We start from the raw sequence: 8734 nt of genomic DNA, 5'->3' as shown, positions 1-8734 counted from the left end.
GAATATGTACTCGCATAAAACAATACAATATACAAAACAAATTTTATTTAAAGTCAGTACATATTTAAACAGAATACTTTAGTTGAGTATAGCTATTTACCGACACAAGCGAAAACAAAACCCGGAATCGTCCGTCTTTACTGGCAACACCGTTCCCTAAAACTTTACACCGTCTTATACAGTGAATATACAGCATTCAATTAGTATTGCTGATTGTGTAATTTTATTATATACAGATCTACTATATTGGCCTCGGGTGTATATCGAACCTCTGGTGGAGGAGAATGTCATTAAACGGAAGTATCGCGTTTGCTATTTTGAAAAGTTGTCAGATAATTCGAGCGTCTCCTCACTGGAGAAGATCCCATATACTGGTATATTCCTCTCCAGTATTATATATTAAGGCCGTCCATACAAAAAACGGATAAGTACATTTTCTGCGAATGTACCCGAGCATCAGCGCATCTTCCGTTCCCGATACCACCCAAACCTGGTATTAGAATATTGGTACGGTTAATATTCCGAATCCATTTACGGGTTAATATTCGGAATCCATTTACGTTCACTTTGAATCGTGTACTGGGGTAACCTGTTTTCATATATACCACCAATAATAATAAAGTGATCAAGACTTAAAGGGAAACGGACCTGGATGGCTCAAATCGCATATCTTATCTTGACCCTTTGACATTCAATATATTTTTATTGGGTTTAACGTCGCACCGATACAATCAGAAATAATCTAGAGGTCATATGGCGACTTTCCAGTTTTGACGGTGAAGGAAGACCCGAAGTGCCCCTCAGTGCATCATTTCATTACGGGTGGGCACCTGAGTAGAACTACCGACCTTCCGTAAGCCAGCTGAATGGCTTTCTCACATGAAGAATTCAATGCCCCGAGTGAGGCTCGAACTCACATCGATGAGGGGCAAATGATTCGAAGTCAGCGACCCTAACCACTCAGCAACGGAGATTTCAATATATACTTTAATCATATTTTTAGCCCACCATCATCAGATGGTGGGCTATTAAAATCACTCTGCGTCCGTGGTCCGTCCGTCCGTCATTCCGTCCGTCCGTCCGTCCGTCCGTCCGTTAACACTTTCTCGTTATCGCATCTCCTCAGAAACTACTGGGGGGATTTTGACCAAACTTTGTCAGAATGATGTATTGATACCCTAGTTGTGTCCCCCTGAAAATCAGACTGGTTCAACAATTTATGAGTGAGTTATGGCCCTTTGTTTATTTCTATAATTTATATAGATTTATATAGGGAAAAACTTTGAAAACCTTCTTGTCCAAAACCACAGAGCCTAGGGCTTTGATATTTGGTATGAAGCATCATCTAGTGGTCCTCTACCAAGATGATTCAAATTATTTCTCTGGGGTCAAATATGGCCCCACCCTGGGAGTCACATGGTTTATATAGACTTATATAGGGAAAAACTTTGAATAACCTCTTGTCCAAAACCAGAGGGCCTAGGGCTTTGATATTTTGTAAGTGACATCATCTAGTGGTCTTCAACTAAGATTGTTTAAATTATAGCCCTAGGGTCAAATATGGCCCCGCCCTGGGGGTCATATGGTTTACATAGACTTATATAGGGGAAAACTTTGAAAATCTTCTTGTCCAAACCACAAAGCCTAAGGCTTTGATACTTGTAATGTAGCATCATGTAGTGGTTCTCTACCAAGTTTGTTCAAATTATCCTCCTAGGGTTGAATATGGCCCCGCCCCGGGGGTCACATGGTTCATATAGACTTATATAGGGAAAAGCTTTTAAAATGTTCTTGTCAGTAACTACAACATTTAAACTTGGACCACATGTATATTTTTGAGTGGCAAGATGAACCTTGACATGAGTTGACCTTGATTTTGACCTAGTGACCTACTTTCACATTTCTGTAGCTACAGCCTTCAAATTTGGACCACATGCATAATTTTGTGCACTGGAAAAAACTTTGACCTTTATTTTGACCTAGTGACCTACTTTCACATTTTTGAAGGTACAGGGATCGAATTTGGACCATATGCATAGTTTCGTGTTTCAAAATGAAATTTGACATTGATTTTGACCTAGTGACCTACTTTAACATTTCTCAAGCTACAGCCTTCAAATTTGGACTACATGCATAGTTTTGTGTACCGAAAAAATCTTTGACCTTGACATTGACCTAGTGACCTACTTTCACATTTTTGAAGGTACAGGCTTCAAATTTGGACCACATGCATAGTTTCGTATTCTGAAATAAAATTTGACCTTGATTTTGACCTAGTGACCTACTTTTACATTTCTCAAGCTACAGCCTTCAAATTTGGACCACTTGCATAGTTTTGTGTACTGAAATGACCTTTGACCTTTACATTGACCTAGTGACCTACTTTCACATTTCTAAGGTACAGGCTTCAAATTTGGACCACATGCATAGTTTTGTATTCCGAAATAAAATTTGACCTTGATTTTGACCTAGTGACCTACTTTTACATTTCTCAAGCTATAGCCTTCAAATTTGGACCACGTGCATAGTTTTGTGTACCGAAACAAACTTTGACTTTTACTTTGACCTAGTGACCTACTTTCACATTTTTGAAGGTACAGGCTTCAAATTTGGACCACATACATAGTTTTGTATTCCGAAGTAAAATTTGACCTTGATTTTGACCTAATGACCTACTTTTACATTTCGCAAGCTACAGCCTTCAAATTTGGACCACTTGCATAGTTTTGTGTACTGAAATGAACTTTGACCTTAAGATTGACCTAGTGACCTACTTTCACATTTCTGTAGCTACAGGCTTCAAATTTAGGACCACATGCATACTTTTGTGTACTGAAACAAACTTTGACCTTGACATTGACCTAGTGACCTACTTTCACATTTTTGAAGGTACAGGATTCAAATTTGGACCACATGCATAGATTTGTGTTGTGTACGGAAATGAAATTTGACCTTGAGCTAGTCAATAAGTCTTGAAATTTGGAACACTCAAAAATGGCACATTGGTGGGCGCCAAGATCACTCTGTGATCTCTTGTATTGTATATACATGTAAATACATATTCTATTCACAATCATACAGCAAACATATATAAATACATCAATGTGAATATACAAAAGGGTTAGGCCAAAAGATGTAACAACATTATAGGGGACCCGGTAAAAAAGCAGACTACATGATATTTAAAATATTGTTGTTATGTGATATATGTGAAATATGACTTATTGTCTCAAGAAAAAAAAAGCATTTCAAAACATTTTAAAGAAAAAAACATTTACAAAAAACGAGAAAATTAGAGACATTCAATATTTGTCATGACACGCTGTATCCTGCTTAAAATGTTATAAACAAACCATATGAGCCAAGCGGAACCAACCGGATATTAGAGAACATACAGCAGGAGGTTAATGAGAAAAATTCAATTAAAGTGTGTTTTTTTTTCTTATTTTTTAGGGATCAAGCGAAACGATTTGAACAAACTAAAGAAAGGTAAAAAAAAAGTCAAATGTGGTAAAGTACATCAAACGTGTCATGAGTCTAAATCGTTTAACAGATTTTCTATTTTTTAGCTCTGCTGGCCCCTAAAATAGGTTAAGTAGAGCCATTTGAACATATCTGAGACAGATCCACGCCAGAATGCTACAGAACAAGTTTGGTGTAGCTCTAATTGGTAGTTTTAGAGGGAAAGATGCGTATTGGCGACCAGGGGCAATGGACGCCAAACCATTTATCTATACTAATAGCTCTCTGCTTCGGATGAGCTAAAACGAGGTTACCTTCTTAAATAACCTTAGAGTGAAAATGATAAACAATGATATTCGTCAAGTTATCTACGTTATTTAGGCCTACGTTATAGTGGCTATGAAGTAAACCCTATTAGATAGGCAGGTTGAATAGATTTTTAGTTTGTTGTTTTTTGTTGTTGTTGTTGTTGTTGTTTTTTCATTTTGTTTCAATGATTTAATGACCACTTTGCAGAAGTGCAAATAATGTTTTTGAATAACTTCTGCTGGTGTTCGCAGAAACAATTAATAGAAAAATAGCTTGTGATATATTATCGGACTCCCTGTTTAGGTCGCAAATAATTTTTGACTGAATTCAGTAAACGTGGTCGGCGTTTTGCTTTCAGTCAAAGAAAGGACTAAGAAAAGGAAGTATGATCAAGCAACTCCATCATTTTGCCCGGCTCCATCGGGCAGTGGGGACCCAGATGGAGGTGACCCTGGACATGGCGATGACAATCATGATATATCTGATGACTCCGGCCAAATGCGGTGCATTCACTGTTACATGAATCCTTGTGTTGTTGTTTCACAGCGGCATTTGGGAAGTGAAGGACAGAGACCATCGGAAAAAGAAAGAATCTTTATAAAAGATTCTGGAGTGTGATAGACAATTTAGGTGGATGGAATATACAGTCATATCAGAACAAAAAAAGCCAAGCGGCACAGCTTCAGAACATTGTGTACTGGAAACGTGAAATAATGCCAGATTGTGTGCTAACATTTATGAGAGGATTGTATCCAAACCCAGCCGGACAGGCTTACATGGGTCATAAATGGGAATGAAACTTGTGGTGAAAACTATGGTGGCCGGTAGCGTCCATTTTAAAGCCGCGAGAAATTTTACCGTCAGTTTATAAAATGTCGCGGGTAACTTCCAGATCCGCGAGATTTTATGTCGAAATTTTATAAAATATGGCGGCCAAGAGAAATTCTCGAGTTTTTCTGTCACACTCCTGTCGTAAAATGTCGCGGATTAAAGACGAAACCGCGACATTTTCTGTCTACATAGTAGAATAAGCACGCAGACATTTTCTTAATTTAGGTAGCCGATTGCGGCCATTTTAATCCGCGATATTTTTTTTTATGCGTACCTTGTAAAATGTCGAGTTTAAACATTTAAACCTCGAGTATTTATGCCAAAAAACGTCTCACAAAAAGTCGCGGATTCTTTAAAGAAGTCGCGGATTTCCTACCCGCGACTTTTTATGAAAATGCGAATGCACAGCGTAATTCACCCGGAACTTAAACGGGTTTTAAAAGATGTATAGGAAGTTAACATAGTAGTGAACAGTAGCAATAGTAGCATCAAAGGTAGAAAATGTGGAACTTGCAATAACAGTAGCAGCAGAAGCATTAGCAAAAAAGTGTAATCGGCAGTAGCAGCAAGTGCAGTAGAAAAAACGTGAAATTGGCAGTAGCAGTAGCAATAGAAGTAGCCAAAACGTGAAATTGGCAGTAGTAGCAGTAGCAGTAACAAAAACTTGAAATCGGCAGTAACAGCAGTCGCAGTAGCAGCAGTGACAGAAGTATCAGTAGCAGAAACAACAGTAAAGTAGCAACATTAGCAGTATACAATATCTCTAACCTCTGACTCTTACAAAGTCTGTTGAGATCAAGTTATCTGTAATAGTTTATTCTTTCTTCATACTGACACTGATATTTTCTAAGAAAACCATTTTCTCTCTAGGCTCATCTCAACAGTCGTTAGAGTCAGAGGTTAGAGATATTGTAATTTTTTTCAGAAAGTGCTATCAAAGAGGAATGATTTTATGGCCAAGTGCTTAACATTTATGACTCTAACAAAAAGAGATGAGCCTAGAGAGAAAATGGTTTTCTTAGAAAATATCAGTGTCAGTATGAAGAAAGAATAAACTATTACAGATAACTTGATCTCAACAGACTTTGTAAGTCTATAAAGAGGGCTGTAATTGTTGCTACTTAATAATGCACTTAACATGTACTTGTATTTGATTAGTCACTTTACATTTTTATCTCTTCATTTATGGTGATTTTATTATGAAGATGAGTTTTACCATGTAAATGAAATTGTTTTAGGTAAATAAAACCAGAATGCTGTCTTCCATTTTTCAAATTATCTCCCTATGAATATCGCATTAAACTAATATTCTGATATTTCAACAGCCATGGTGCAATGTGCATGATATTTGCAGAATTAAGAGTAATGATGTATTTAGATACAGACCATCAGAAGAATTAGCTTTCAATAGCCTGCTGGCGGCGGAGACAAAGATCAGCCTGCACACAGTCTGCACTGTTCGCTATTCAGTCATTAAAATTTCAGTGAACACCCTTTTGAATAATAAGTGGTACTGCCCAAATTGAACGATGGACAAGTCCATTGTAGAAATTTATCAGGGTAAAGGTTAATGATGTCTGTTATAAACCATTTAGTCAAAGTTTAGCAAGTGCACAAACGATACATTGTTATGCTATACTGGAGCTAGATAATTTGCACCAGGAGAAACGCTTGAACTTATGACCTCTTATATCATAAATAAGAATAATGTTTCGAATACTTCTATAATAAATCCAATGTCAACTTTACATACTGAGACGGTTCAACCTATTTACCATCAGTCAAGTCAACGCTATAACATTTCAAAAAACATTTAAATGATGAATTAGGGACGTATTTACTTTTCACAAGTATCGAGTTTATAGTTGATTTAAAAAGAAGCATGTCAGTGTATAAAGGGTGTTCTAAAGTTCTCCCACCACAAAGAAGAAGAAAATATTCACTACATATGAAGCCAAACAATTTTACCATTGTCGTATCGTCTTACACCAAATAAGCATTTATAAATATACTTAGTATCTGACTATGAATAGAATTTTAATTATAATGCTAAAAGCAACTTCGTGAAGCAACAGCGGGTGATTAAATATTTTATGCCAGCCAAATGCGCTTTATTAACTGCTCTCATTAACTGGTAATTTTGTATTTCTCCAAAACGAATATATTCTGCTACCGAGCATCAATCCTGGCTCTTTCATGAAATGCATCTGCACCCTGTCACGTTTTGTGGTTCTTACGTTGTGTAACGTTACCGGCATGTAACTTGGTAAACGTCCTGACTACAAGTGTAAGTTTGTTGGTTGTTTTCTTTGTTATGTTTCTGGTTAAGGTCAAATTAAGTGGCGATTTTCGAGGTTTCATGACTAGGGAAGATCATACGTGCCCCTTTTGACACTATTTCATGCTAGACGGTAGCTGGGTACAACGAGCTACAAACTGTAGTGGGATTGTTGACTATATATCTGCCAGCATATACCCATGCCAGCATATACCCATGATGTCCTTGCTATGTGAATATCAGATCATATCCTCTCTTACCATGGGTTCACATAACAAACTGTATCCAGAAAGGATAAACTAAAACATTACAGCACTGACATTATCTGGTATAAACTTGCAAAAAATCATGTTTAGGAGTTAAGTTTAAAGTCGTGTTGTACATAAAAGCGCCGAGATTCGCTACAACTAACGATAGAATTACAATAACCTTAAAAATAACTAAAATTTTCAAGAATTAATGTTTAAAACATTCTGTCTTTGGTACACCTCGTCACAATAATATCTTAAAAAACGATTGTACAAGTTTCATTAAAATGTTGTTTTAAGAAAAATATTTGAATAATATTTAGTCCTTTCCAAAACAGCAGTCTACATGTAAAAGCTGAGATTAGACAAGTAGTTGCAGCCGAATTATTACATGTTCTGTTAAATAGTTTGCCTATATACAAAAATTCCAAACTGTCAATATAAGTTTTCTACATGCTTATTTCAAGACGAACAGGACAGCTACAGCACGATGCTAAGTGATATTTTTCACAGGAAATTGATAAATTAATAATGTCTTTCACGAAATCAAGTTGTTTAATTGTTAAGAAGAATAGAACACAATTATTGAACAAAAGTATACAATAATACAATTACCTTTTATTCCACCTTTGTTGTTGATCATTCAGCAAGGCTCTGTGTACGTGGAGACAAAAGGAGTGACAAACCGGAACAGAAGAACGTTCGCCACCTCCATAGATAAACTACGAAATATCATGATTAAAAACTTGATCGCGCATTCTCTGAATAAAACAAAACAGAAACAAATATTTATTGAATAAGATAATGTAATTTGCAGTTGACTTATTTCAAATGTGATTTATTTACTTTTAATTGTAATTTGAATAGAATGCTACAATTATATGACCGCCTTTTCGGTGATAAAAGTGTGTTTTCAATTAATGGAAACTTAGGTCCCAATTAGCAAACTTCAACCCCTCTCTGGCTTAGTAATGGACATGTGCTTGAAGAAATTATGTTTACAATATATTGATTGATCAAATTCTTGTTTTTCCTTCAAAATAATATGAGCCGCACCATGAGGAAACCAACATAGTGACTTTGCCACCAGCATGGATCCATGCTGTTCTCTTTCAAAGCCTATTGTAATTAGAGAAACCGTTAGCGAACAGCATGGATCCTGACCAGACTGCGCGGATGCGCAGGTTGGTCTGGATCCATGCTGGTCGCAAAGCCACTATGGTTTCCTCATGGCGCGGCTCATATTCAGAGGGGATTTGCGCTTTGGGGCTCTAGAGCGGACATATTAATATTTCTGACAAGCAGTCAGTTGACCTTAACGGAAGTAGTGTTGTGAAGTAGATAAAATGCGAAAATGCAAATATCGACCGCTAGTTCCACGTGCAAATGTCAAAAGAAGAAAGGCATAATTCGGCAAAGAGTACTGAAAAAAAATGCTAGTTGACAGGTAGCTATGTTATGCAAAATAGGTAGGGGAGAGGTTTGTGTGCAAGGCACTGTCCATTATCGGACTTCCGCTTTGTATATTTTTACTTTGACCTAAATGGTATGCTACACTTAAATCGCACCAATTCAGTGTTGTAATTATTTTTAGTCCGTTGGGACT

The sequence above is a fragment of the Mercenaria mercenaria genome, chromosome 3, assembly GCF_021730395.1.
Source record: "Mercenaria mercenaria strain notata chromosome 3, MADL_Memer_1, whole genome shotgun sequence".
In the NCBI taxonomy this organism is placed as follows: Eukaryota; Metazoa; Mollusca; class Bivalvia; order Venerida; family Veneridae; genus Mercenaria; species Mercenaria mercenaria.
This window is presented reverse-complemented; position numbering follows the sequence as displayed.